Below are 11,608 nucleotides of genomic sequence, written 5' to 3'. Positions count from 1 at the left end.
AAACTTATCTCTCATATTATTTTATGTTTATAAGTCTTTCGCGTGCTATTCAACTCCTCATGCTGTCTATCCAACTGAACCAGGGTGAATTTTGAGTGAGCCATTCACCCACCAAACCACATGTCTTTGATATAGGAGAGGAAACTGGAATACACTAATAATACTAACACGGTGACGGGAAGACATGCACATTCCACGCACAGACATCATCGAAGGTCAGGAGGACAGGACAGCTGCACCTCCCGCTCTGCCATTGTGCCACTCCGCGTCATCTCGCTGCCTGGTTGCAAAGATTGGTTTGTTTTGTTGAATATTGTACAGTCATGAGAAGACATTCAACTTCTGATTTAGTTCTGACTATTAGTGGAAGGAAGGTTATTTCTAATACATTTCAAACTGGTTTTACCTGCCTCTAGGACCTGATGAAATCCTACATTGATATAATGGTGCTACATTGACTTACAGAAAATAGAACATAGAATAGTACAGCACAGTATAGGCCCTTCGGCCCACAATGTTGGGCTGACCATTAAACCCTGCCTCCCATATAACCCCCCACCTTAAATTTCTCCATAAACTTCACTAGTGTATCTGCCTCCACCACTGATTCAGGCAGTGCATTCCATGCACCAGCCACTCTCTGAGTAAAAAAGTTTCCTCTAATATCCCCCTTGAACTTCCCACCCCTTATCTTAAAGTTGTGTCCTCTTATATTGAGAGTGGTGCCCTGGGAAAGTGGTGCTGGCTGTCCACTCTATCTATTCCTCTTAATATCTTGTATACCTCTATCATGTCTCTCCTCATCCTCCTTCTCTCCAGACAGTAAAGCCCTAGCTCCCTTAATCTCTAATCATAATGTATACTCTCTAAACCAGGCAGTATCCTGGTACAGCATCCTCTGTACCCTTTCCAATGCTTCCACATCCTTTCTATAGTGAGGTGACCAGAATTGGACACAGTACTCCAAGTGTGGCCTAAGCAGAGTTTTATACAGCTGCATCATTACCTTGCAATTCTTAAACTCTATCCCTCGACTTATGAAAGCTAATACCCCATAAGCTTTCTTAACTGCCCTATCTATCTGTGAGGCAACTTTCAGGGATCTGTGGACATGTACTCCCAGATCTCTCTGCTCCTCCACACTACCAAGTATCCTGCCATTTACTTTGTACTCTGCCTTGGAGTTTGTCCTTCCAAAGTGTACCATCTCACACTTCTCTGGGTTGAAATCCATCTGCCACTTCTCAGCCCACTTCTGCATCCTATCAATGTCTCTCTGCAATCTTCGACAATTCTCAACACCATCCACGACACCACCAACCATTGTCTCGTCTGCAAATTTGCCAACCCACCCTTCTACCCCCACATCCAGGTCGTTAATGAAAATCACGAATAGTAGAGGTCCCAGAACCGATCCTTGTGGGACACCACTAGTCACAACCCTCCAGTCCGAAAGTACTCCCTCCACCACGACCCTCTGCTTTCTGCAGGCAAGCCAATTCTGAATCCACCTGGCCAAACTTCCCTGGATCCCATGCCTTCTGACTTTCTGAATAAGCCTACCGTGTGGAAAACCCTGTAACCAGGCAACCCTGTAATCTGCAAAACCCTGTAACCAGGCTCCGATCCTGACACAGAGGGCAATTTGAATATTCTCTCCGTGATCCTGAGCGCCAACGGCTGATATGTTCTATCACATCCTAGTTGGTTACCGTAAATTATCCTCAATGTAGCTGTCTGGCTGAAGAATTCAGGAATGTATATTGGAATGATTGCCAGCTGTAAAGAAGTACATCGCAGGGTGTGTTGCCTTTAAGGCATTTGTTTAGTTTATTATATTTTTGCTTTAGTAATTCGTTTGTTATCATTTTCTAGTTAAAGTTAAGGTTGTTTAAAGTAAATTCGTTGTCTGTGATATATTGCGGCATACGATGACGTCACACCCGGTTTCGCCGCGTCTTGTGGGAAAATACCGGTTTGGAGAAACGGGAAGGAGGGGGCTTATGTGTGTGCAGGATCAGCACGAGAAAAGTTTTCTTTCTACGCACTAGAAACATCAGTGAAGCAACGCCGTAAGTTCATGAGATAATCGATATGTTGAATTAAAAATGTTAACGCTGATTCTGTTAAAAGTAATGACGGTTGATAAAGTTTATGTTTTTTTTGTCATTTAAAGAGTTGCGGATAGTTTGTGTTGAAGTGTATTTAAAGCCAGTCGATGGCGTAGGTAGGTTCTGACTGTATGTTGCACTTTAATGTAATATAGTTGTTGTAGTTTTACTTTTGCAAGTATTTATGATGTAAATGTGATGTCAAGAAGGAAACAAATACTGTATATATTTTGTATTGTTTTATCAACAGTTTTCACCATACGTTAATGTGGAAGAGTGAACAATAAACGGTTAATCTTACTGAGGCGATCCGCCTCATTGACTGGTTTATGCTTGGTGTTTAGTTCAGAGTTCTTTTACACCTGTGCGAGAACACTACACAGGGATTTAACTATTGTAAATTGTAAACAGGGATCGTTCTGTAAGAACATGGTGTCTGAGAGCACCGTCTGCACTCTGAACCGCAGAATGAAAAGTATAAAGTCACCCGGCAACAAGTGATCTCATGACCATCTGTCCAATCCGTGAGAGATACACTCTGTAAATGAAAGCGGAAGCACAGTATAGATAAATCGCAGTGGACTGCCAATCAAAGTTTACCTTCACAGATGGAGCCTCTTTAATCAAAGATCCAGCGCAGGTAAAGACAAGAAATTGAACGACAAACTGAGTCTACTTATTACCATTACAGAATTTTAATCCTGTTCGTTTGAGACAATTCTGGGCAGTTTATGTGTTTGTAAACTGGGCCAACGATTGTAAAACCAATATATTGCACTAAGATTTCAAGAAAACTCCTGATCCGGTGTTACTTTTGTCCTATTTTCTACTTCTTTTACTAGCGTGTAGACATTTTAGATTGGGGATCTGCGGGTTTTCCAGTGAAATTGAAGTTGAGCACGTAACGACAGCAGCTGCCCTAAATTGATAATCAGAATCAGGTTTAATATCACCGGCATACATCGTGAAATTTGCTAGCGTTGTGGCAGCAGTACAATACAATACATGATAAATGTAAACAAAACTGAATAAAAGTAAGTATATTTGTGTATATTAACTTGTTAAGTTAAAACACGTAGTGCAAAGCACAACAAATAAAATCTGGTACATAAAGAGGTTAGGGTGTTTCCAGGAAACGGGAGAGCTGGGTGACACAAACCTCAATTCTGTCAACCACAATGTGTTGCAATACAAGAGCTTATTGCAAACCGGCTAGAAAACAAGTGAGGGAAAAAACGTTCCAGTTTGCGTTAAGTTCACTTTGCCAGCCTATCTGACCATTCCCAGTACATATCACAAGACTTTACGGCAAACTGCAGATTATTAACAAATTCTCTGACCCGCGGACTTTGAAGGGAGGTGTGGAGTCCCAGCCGTTTGCGGGCTCCTCTCTCATGTCTCCACCTGGACTGGGAGGCCGTGGGGAGTTAGCACACAGTTCATAATTGAGTGTGGCCACGGAAGTTGTTCGAGCCATCTGACATTTCAAGTGCGACCTTGTTATTTTATATTATTTAAAAGAGGGAAACAAAGGGTGTTAAGGAGAAATTTCGGAGACAGAGCTAAGCTGGAAAGTGATAAGTTGTTCGACAAAGTTCCACATGGCTGGAGTTTCAGGAACCAATTCCAAAGGTACAGGATATACACATCCCAAAGAGGAAGAATATTCGAAAGCCATCGTGGATACAACAGAGGTCAAAACCAACATAAAATCCAAAGAGAGCGCACATAACGGAGCAAAAAATAGTGACGATTAAGAGGAAGGGACTTTTAAAAACCAACAGAAAGCCAATAAAAATCATTAAGATAAAGATGGAAAACATAAATATCAGAATCAGGTTTATTACCACCGGCATGTGACGTGAAATTTGTTAATTTAATACATTTGTAATGTATTGCAGCAGTTCAATGCAATACAAAATATAGAAGAGAAAAAAAATATATAAATACGTAATCAATCACAGTATACGTATACTGAATCGATTTTTTAAAAACGTGCAAGAAATAGAAATACTGTATATTTTTTTAAAAGTGAGTAGACTCCAAGGGTTCAATGTCCATTTAGGAATCAGATGGCAGAGGGGAAGAAGCTGTTCCTGAATCACTGAGTGTGGCCTTCAGGCTTCTGTACCTCTACCTGATGGTAACAGTGAGAAAAGGCCATGCCCTGGGTGCTGGAGATCCTTAGTAATGGATGTTGCCTTTCTGAGACACCGCTCCCTAAAGATGTCCTGGGTACTTTGTAGGCTAGTACCCAAGATGGTGCTGACTAAACTTACAACCCTCTGCAGCTTCTTTCGGTACTGTGCAGTAGCCACCCGTCCCCCTATACCAGACAGTGATGCACTCTGTCAGAATGCTCTCCACGGTACATCTATAGAAGTTTTTGAGTGTATTTGTTGACATACCAAATCTCTTCAAACTCCTAGTGAGGTACAGCCACTGTTTTGCCTTTTTTATAACTACATTGATATGTTGGGACCGGATTATATCCTTAGAGATCTTGACATCCGGGAACCTGAAACTGCTCACTCTCTCCACTTCTGATCTCTCTGTGAGGATTGGTATGCTTTCCTTTGTCTTAACCTTCCTGAAGTCCACAATCAGCTCTTTTGTCTTACTGGCGTTGAGTGCCAGGTTGTTACTATGGCACCATTCCACTAGTTGGCATACCTCACTCCTGTACGCCCTCTCGTCACCACCTGAGATTCCACCACAATGTTTGTATCATCAGCAAATTTATAGATGCTAATAAAACATCTGATAATAAACCTGTTTCTGATAAAAATATTTCACATCAGTCTTCACTGTGGAAGACACTAGCAGTATGGTGGAATTTCCAGGTTTTAGGTGTCACTAGACAACTGGGTAACCCGTTGTGGCACCCTTTGAGAGAAAGGTAGTGCAGTCTGATGTGATGTGCTTTAGAAATTAAAGAAGAAAAACACAGTTTATTAAAGAATAAAGATGCGTAGCAAGACAAATATAGCTCCACCTCCTTTAACGAAGGACACTTTTGATGACAACATTTCTGGTTGATCTGCCACCCTTCAAGAATACTCTTAACATTTTCATTTCTTTTCCCCCGGCTTAAAGCCACATACAGCTGACCATGCTGGAATACTGGTTTCTCTAAATAAATGGACACATTATCCATGGTTTGGCCTTGCACCTTATGTATAGTCAAAGCAAAGCATGACTGTATCGGGAACAGGCTCCACGTAAGAGGGACATATTCCCCTTCTGATAAATAAAGAGTAATTCTTGTGATCATGACAATGTAATTTCTGAACACACCATTGTTTATCTTTGCTACGATGAGATTGTCGTGCAGTTCTTCCACCATCATTCGTGTTCCATTACAGTCTTGGTGGATCCATGTTCCTCATTGAAACAATGGGAGATCCCCTCTTTAATTCCAGTTTATGTGGTGGCAATCCAGAGTTTGACCGAATCAAGGAATTCTGTTGGAAAATGCGTGGCGTTAGCTCCTTCACTTACAGCATTGAAGGAACAGTATTCTTTCATGATTTCAGAGAAGCGTCCAATGCATGTGAAGTTTATTTTTCTCATCATTTCATTGAGAGGAACCAAGATAGAATTTCAGAAGAACAGTTCTGCAGGATCGTCAAATGTCGAGTAGATGAAATCAATGCATTCTTCCATAGTTTTGCTGGCAGAATCATATCTTCAGGTAATTCGATTTCATCATTTTCATTTTTCTCAATCTTGTCTTCTCCAACATTCAATAAGAACTTAGAATATTGTCCTTCTCCCTCACTCAATCACATGTTTCTCTTTAATTGAAACTTGATGAAGCTTCTCCATAAGTAGGATTTTTTTATGCATGAATTCTCCACATCGGCATCATTTCCACGTTTCACAACTGGTAGAAGCTGATGGAAATCACCACAGCAAATGGCTAAGATACCCTCAAAGGCCTCATTCTTGCTGCATACATCACAAAGAGTCTGGTCCACAGCTTCAAAGCTCTCCCTCCTAATCATGGGGCACTCATCCCAGACAATAAGCCTCTCATTTCGGAGTAAATTTGCAGTATTGGTGGTTTTATCAATGTTACAAAGGGCATCTTCATTGACGTTGATGGGTATCTTGAATCTTGAATGCGCTGTCCTACCACCAGGCATCAATGTTGCTACAATACCGGATGATGCTACAGCAATAGCAACTCCTCTATCTCCCCTAACTGTAGTGAGGATCAAGTTGATGATAAATGTCTTGCCCGTTCCTCCTGGTGCAACAATGAAAATCACTGAAGGGAGATTCCTTTCCAAGCAGTCGCACACATATTCATAAACTTCTCTTTGCTTGTTATTCAATAGGGACTCCTTCTGTGAAACAAATTCCTGCTGTTCATCTCTGTTGTATTGCAGCTCATGCAATAATTTCAGATTGCCAGCACTTAGAGTAATTGTACTATTTCTTGGTATCTTCAAGTTATATTTTTCAAGTGTTTTGTCCAAGTTCTCAAGTTTTTCTTGGAAGCACAGAAGAGCTTGTCCATGATGCCTCTCATCGATCATGATATTAGGATCATTGATAGTTCTCCTATCTACAAACATTGCATTCTTGAACCAGTTCCGCAATTGCTATCGATGCAATGCTCCTCAGACAGGATGAAGAGATCAATACTCCCCAATGCCATTCGGCTTTAAAATTCAACCGCCAGGAGTAAGATGTGTTAAAGTGCCGGGGTTAGGACTCAATGTACTTAAGTAAACTACTTAAGAACTTTTTAAAAGCTATTATTAATGCTTTTTGAGAGAGTGATTTAGATGCATATCATATTTTTACTGAGTTAAGTATTGTATGTAATTAGTTTTGCTACAACAAGTGTATGGGACATTGGAAATAAAAATGTTGAATTTCCCCATGGGGATGAATAAAGTATCTATCTATCTATCTATTGCTGTGGATTGTTGATGTCGGTGTTTGCTAGCAAGACTATAAACAAATCTTTCATTGCTCTGGGTATTCTTGTTCTCTCTGCTTCTTCCATAGTTTGCTGCCAATGATCGTCAGCTTGCAACAATCCTCTCTCTCTGCAGACATCTTGGAATGATGGAAGGATATCTCCATCATGTGTTTTCAATGATTCAAAATATCACTGTGATGATTGTACGCTCTAGTATCAATTGTTTGGTGACAAAGTATTAGGTATTAAAAGATACTGGTCCCTTTATGTGATGAAGAAGAAGTCTCAAATAGTAGAGGTAACCACTTTGTGGAGAAATGGTATATACTCGATAAATGTTGAGGAGAGGATGATGCGGCTTCCGATGTTTCTTAACTCATCATCATCATTCAATGCATCAGTCAGGCCTCTGTATGTTGTTGATCTCAAGATTGCTTGATTCATTCGGATGTAGCTCAGCCTCTCGCCTTCAACCTTAGCAGCCATATCGACCAAGTATTGTTTGAATAGATGTCCTCCTCTGAGGTTATTAAACTCAGTCTCATGGTTCATTATTCGATACGCATAATAGTGCATTGCCGTCAGTTTCTTGTTGTTCATTATTCAGAGTTGATGATGCCAGCCATCATCTCCAAGTGGAAAGGAAAGTATGTATTGAAAGCTGTCATATGAGTGATGGGACTCTAAAATTATTTGCAAATCACATACTCATTCTTTCAACACAACGTGTCGTGATCTTGCTTCAGGTTTGGTGCTGTTTGGTATAATGACAGCGACTTTGTTGGCAATTTGTGCATTAAATCTTTCATGCTCGTGCCGGTCTCCAGTCAGGATCAATGACAATGGATGCCTTGGCATGCCTCGAATTTGTTCTTTTGCAAGTTGAAGGGATGCAATGTACAGGTTTTGTTGTTGTAGGTTTTCCAATAATTCAACAATCCCATGTTGAATTCCATCATTCTGTAGTATCCCCATTCTCAATCCTATGCTGCCTTGAGGATCCATGAAGTAAATTTGAAGGAATCGGGCTTGCTGGTTGGAGTCTGGCATTAAATGTCTGATGTGATGATGGATTTAGCCTTGAATAATCACAGGATTCCATCCATTCCTCGTTGGAAGGACTTCTTTGGCACAAAGGATGTCAGTTGGAAGAGACAATTGTATTGTCAGATGTTCTTCCTGAACTCGTTTGCAATAGATTCATCATTGCTGTATACATTGAGGAGTTCATTGGGCAGAGGTTCCAATTGCCTATCCTGACTTTTCCCTTCATACAGCGGAAATTTGCAGCTTCTCCAGTGAACAGGAAGGCATTACAGTGAGGGCATACTCTGGTCATCAGCAGAAATGTTACGCCGTGCGAGTTGTGCATTTTGCCTTGCTCTTTCTCTGTCGAGGTATTGTCGCCGAATGCGGCCATCATCGTCTTCAGCAACTCTTGCAATAATTACTCATTGCCACATAATCTCGAGTTGATCTTTCCTCTCTTCCTCCCTCCTCCTTCTCTGCCTGTTTTTGTCATTCTGGGGACGCACAACCCTTTCATCCTTTGTCTCTTCATCTCTTCTACCATTTGTTCTTTCTCTCTGATCCTGGAGTCATGTGGCCCTGGCCTGATCCGATTCTTGTTCTTTCCTCCTTCTGTGCCTATTGTTGTCATTTTGGAGACGTGCATACCTCTCCTTCTCTGTCTCTTCTTCTCTCATCTTTTTTTGACCTGACTCTTTGATCCTGGAGTCATGCGGCCCTGGCCTCATCGAATTCTTGTTCTCTCCCTCTCCTTGCCACTTCCTGACGATGTTTGTCGTCATCTCTTGACCACAATGTCCCCCTTCTCTTTCCACGCGGCATAATTATGCTGTCCATATTGTTTTACCCTATTGCTGGATAGGAGATACAAAGCAGTAACACCAAAGCCTCCAGGATGCTGGTTTTTCTTGATGATGTGGTCGGCGCTCTCCTAAATGGACGTGAAAGCCCTGCCTTTTTGCTGCTGGTCGTGTCGCTGCTGTAAGCATCATGAGGTGCTGCTGAGACTGGCCGTGTGCATGCATCGTGGTGTCATGCCACGGTTTCCATTAAAGCTGGAATTGGCTCGGGTTGTGGAAAGTGGGGCCTGTTGATTGATGAATGAGCAATTTTATACGAATATATAACCCTGAACTTTTCATGCATTCTGTAGGTTAGCACATTTTAAGTCGATTTAGTCAAAAAAGTGCCGCTATAATGCACCATTTGGGCTAATTGGAGGTCACAAACAGAGCATTAAAATTTTAGTAGTATATAGATGAAGTGTGGGAAGTTACCATTACAAGAAGGTTCTTGGGAAACTGATAGGTCTGAAGTTAGATAGGTCACCTGGACCAGATGGTGTACAACCCTGAGATCTGAAAGAGGTGGCTGAAAAGATTGTGGCGAGATTACTGTAGATTCCGGATTATAAGCCGTTACTTTTCCCCCACATTTTGAACAGCTTTGAACTCTGCGGCCTATAATCCAGAGCGGCTAATACATGGTTTTTTTTTCATGCCGCCTCGTAAACATTTTGCCTCGTAACAGTAGACCAATAAAATTGATGAGTAGTTCACAGAGGTCCAATGAAATTGTACGATAAATCAAGCGCACTTTCACAATTAAATTATTGTAAATCAGTCATTTGTACTCACCCTCATCAACATGGAAAATACTCGAAGCAAGACCCGAGCGCGTCAGACCCGATTAGACCCGATCGCAATGCGCAAGCGTCAGACCCGATTAGACCCGAGCGCATTGCGCAAGCGTCAGACCCGATTAGACCCGATCGCAATGCGCAAGCGTCAGACCCGATTAGACCCGAGCGCATTGCGCAAGCGCGTCAGACCCGATTAGACCCGATCGCATTGCGCAAGCGTGTCAGACCCGATTAGACCCGATCGCATTGCGCAAGCGTCAGACCCGATTAGACCCGATCGCATTGCGCAAGCGTGTCAGACCCGATTAGACCCGATCGCATTGCGCAAGCGTCAGATCCGATTAGACCCGATCGCATTGCGCAAGCGTGTCAGACCCGATTAGACCCGATCGCAATGCGCAAGCGTCAGACCCGATTAGACCCGATCGCAATGCGCAAGCGTCAGACCCGATTAGACCCGAGCGCATTGCGCAAGCGTCAGACCCGATTAGACCCGATCACATTGCGCAAGCGTGTCAGACCCGATTAGACCCGATCGCAATGCGCAAGCGTCAGACCCGATTAGACCCGAGCGCATTGCGCAAGCGTCAGACCCGATTAGACCCGATCGCATTGCGCAAGCGTGTCAGACCCGATTAGACCCGATCGCAATGCGCAAGCGTCAGACCCGATTAGACCCGATCGCATTGCGCAAGCGTGTCAGACCCGATTAGACCCGATCGCAATGCGCAAGCGTCAGACCCGATTAGACCTGATCGCATTGCGCAAGCGTCAGACCCGATTAGACCCGATCGCATTGCGCAAGCGTGTCAGACCCGATTAGACCCGATCGCAATGCGCAAGCGTCAGACCCGATTAGACCCGATCGCATTGCGCAAGCGTCAGACCCGATTAGACCCGATCGAAAACGCTGCTTTTAAGTTAAAGTCGATCAATAACTTTAACTGGTAGGCTGCAATATATATATTTTTACCAGTCGCTAGGAGATATTGGAATGTTGTTCGTGCTGTTCAGTAAAAAAGTATATGCAACGTAATTTGTGTTACCGATACGTATGTATATTTAAAAGTAGCGGTGCGGCCTAAAATCCGGTGCGGCCTTTACAATTAAAAAATTGATTTTATTTCTAAAATTAGAGCCTGCGGCTTTTAATCAGGTGCGCTCTGTAGTCCGGAATCTACGGTACTAGTGATCTTTCAAGAATCACTAGATTCTGGAATGATTCTGGAAGACTGGAAAATTGCAGATGCTACTCCACTCTTCAAGAAGAGAGGGAGGCAGAAGGAGGGAAACTATAGGCCAGTTACTTTGACCTCAGTGGTTGGGAAAATGTTGGAGCTGATTGTTAAGGATCTGGTTTCGGGATAAATGGAGGCAGATGATAAATAGGCTCAAGTCAGCATGGTTTCCTTAAGGGAAAATCTTGCCTGACAAACCTATTGGAATTCTTTGAAAAAATAACAAACAGGATAAACAAAGGAGAATTGGTTAATGTTGTGTACTTGTCAGAAGGCCTTTAAGAAGGTGCACACATAAGGCTGCTTTACAAGCTATGAGGCCATGGTAATACAGGAAAGATTCTAGCATGGATAAACCAGTGACTGATTGGTAGCCAGCAAAGAGAAGATAAAGAGGCCTTTTCTGGCTGGCTGCTGGTGACTAGTGGTGCTTCACAGGGGTCTGTGTTGGAACCATTTTTTTTACATAATATGTCAATGATTTAGATGATGGAATTGATGGCTTTATTGCAAAGCTTGCCAACAATATGAAGATGGAGGGGCAGGTAGTTATGAGGAAGTAGAGAGGCTATAGAAGGATTTGGAAGATTAGGAGAATGGGAAAAGAAGCAGTTAAATGGAACACAGTGTTGCAAATTGTACGGTCATGCAC

General features: G+C 42.5%; 1 protein-coding gene across 1 annotated transcript in view; it reads left to right on the top strand.

The window, feature by feature from the left end:
• The first annotated feature begins 2,663 nt into the window (after window positions 1-2,663).
• The window catches only part of LOC140734514 (interferon-inducible GTPase 5-like), a 218,192-nt gene continuing 209,247 nt past the window's right edge, over window positions 2,664-11,608 (top strand). Inside the window, exon 1 of the mRNA XM_073058583.1 lies at window positions 2,664-2,751. The gene's annotated coding sequence lies outside the window, so the exon portion shown is untranslated. The remainder of the gene's footprint in view (window positions 2,752-11,608) is intronic.

This window comes from Hemitrygon akajei, chromosome 10 (genome assembly GCF_048418815.1).
Source record: "Hemitrygon akajei chromosome 10, sHemAka1.3, whole genome shotgun sequence".
NCBI lineage: Eukaryota > Metazoa > Chordata > Chondrichthyes > Myliobatiformes > Dasyatidae > Hemitrygon > Hemitrygon akajei.
Note: the sequence above shows the minus strand (reverse complement) of the source record. Positions and strands in the feature narration are given on the sequence as shown.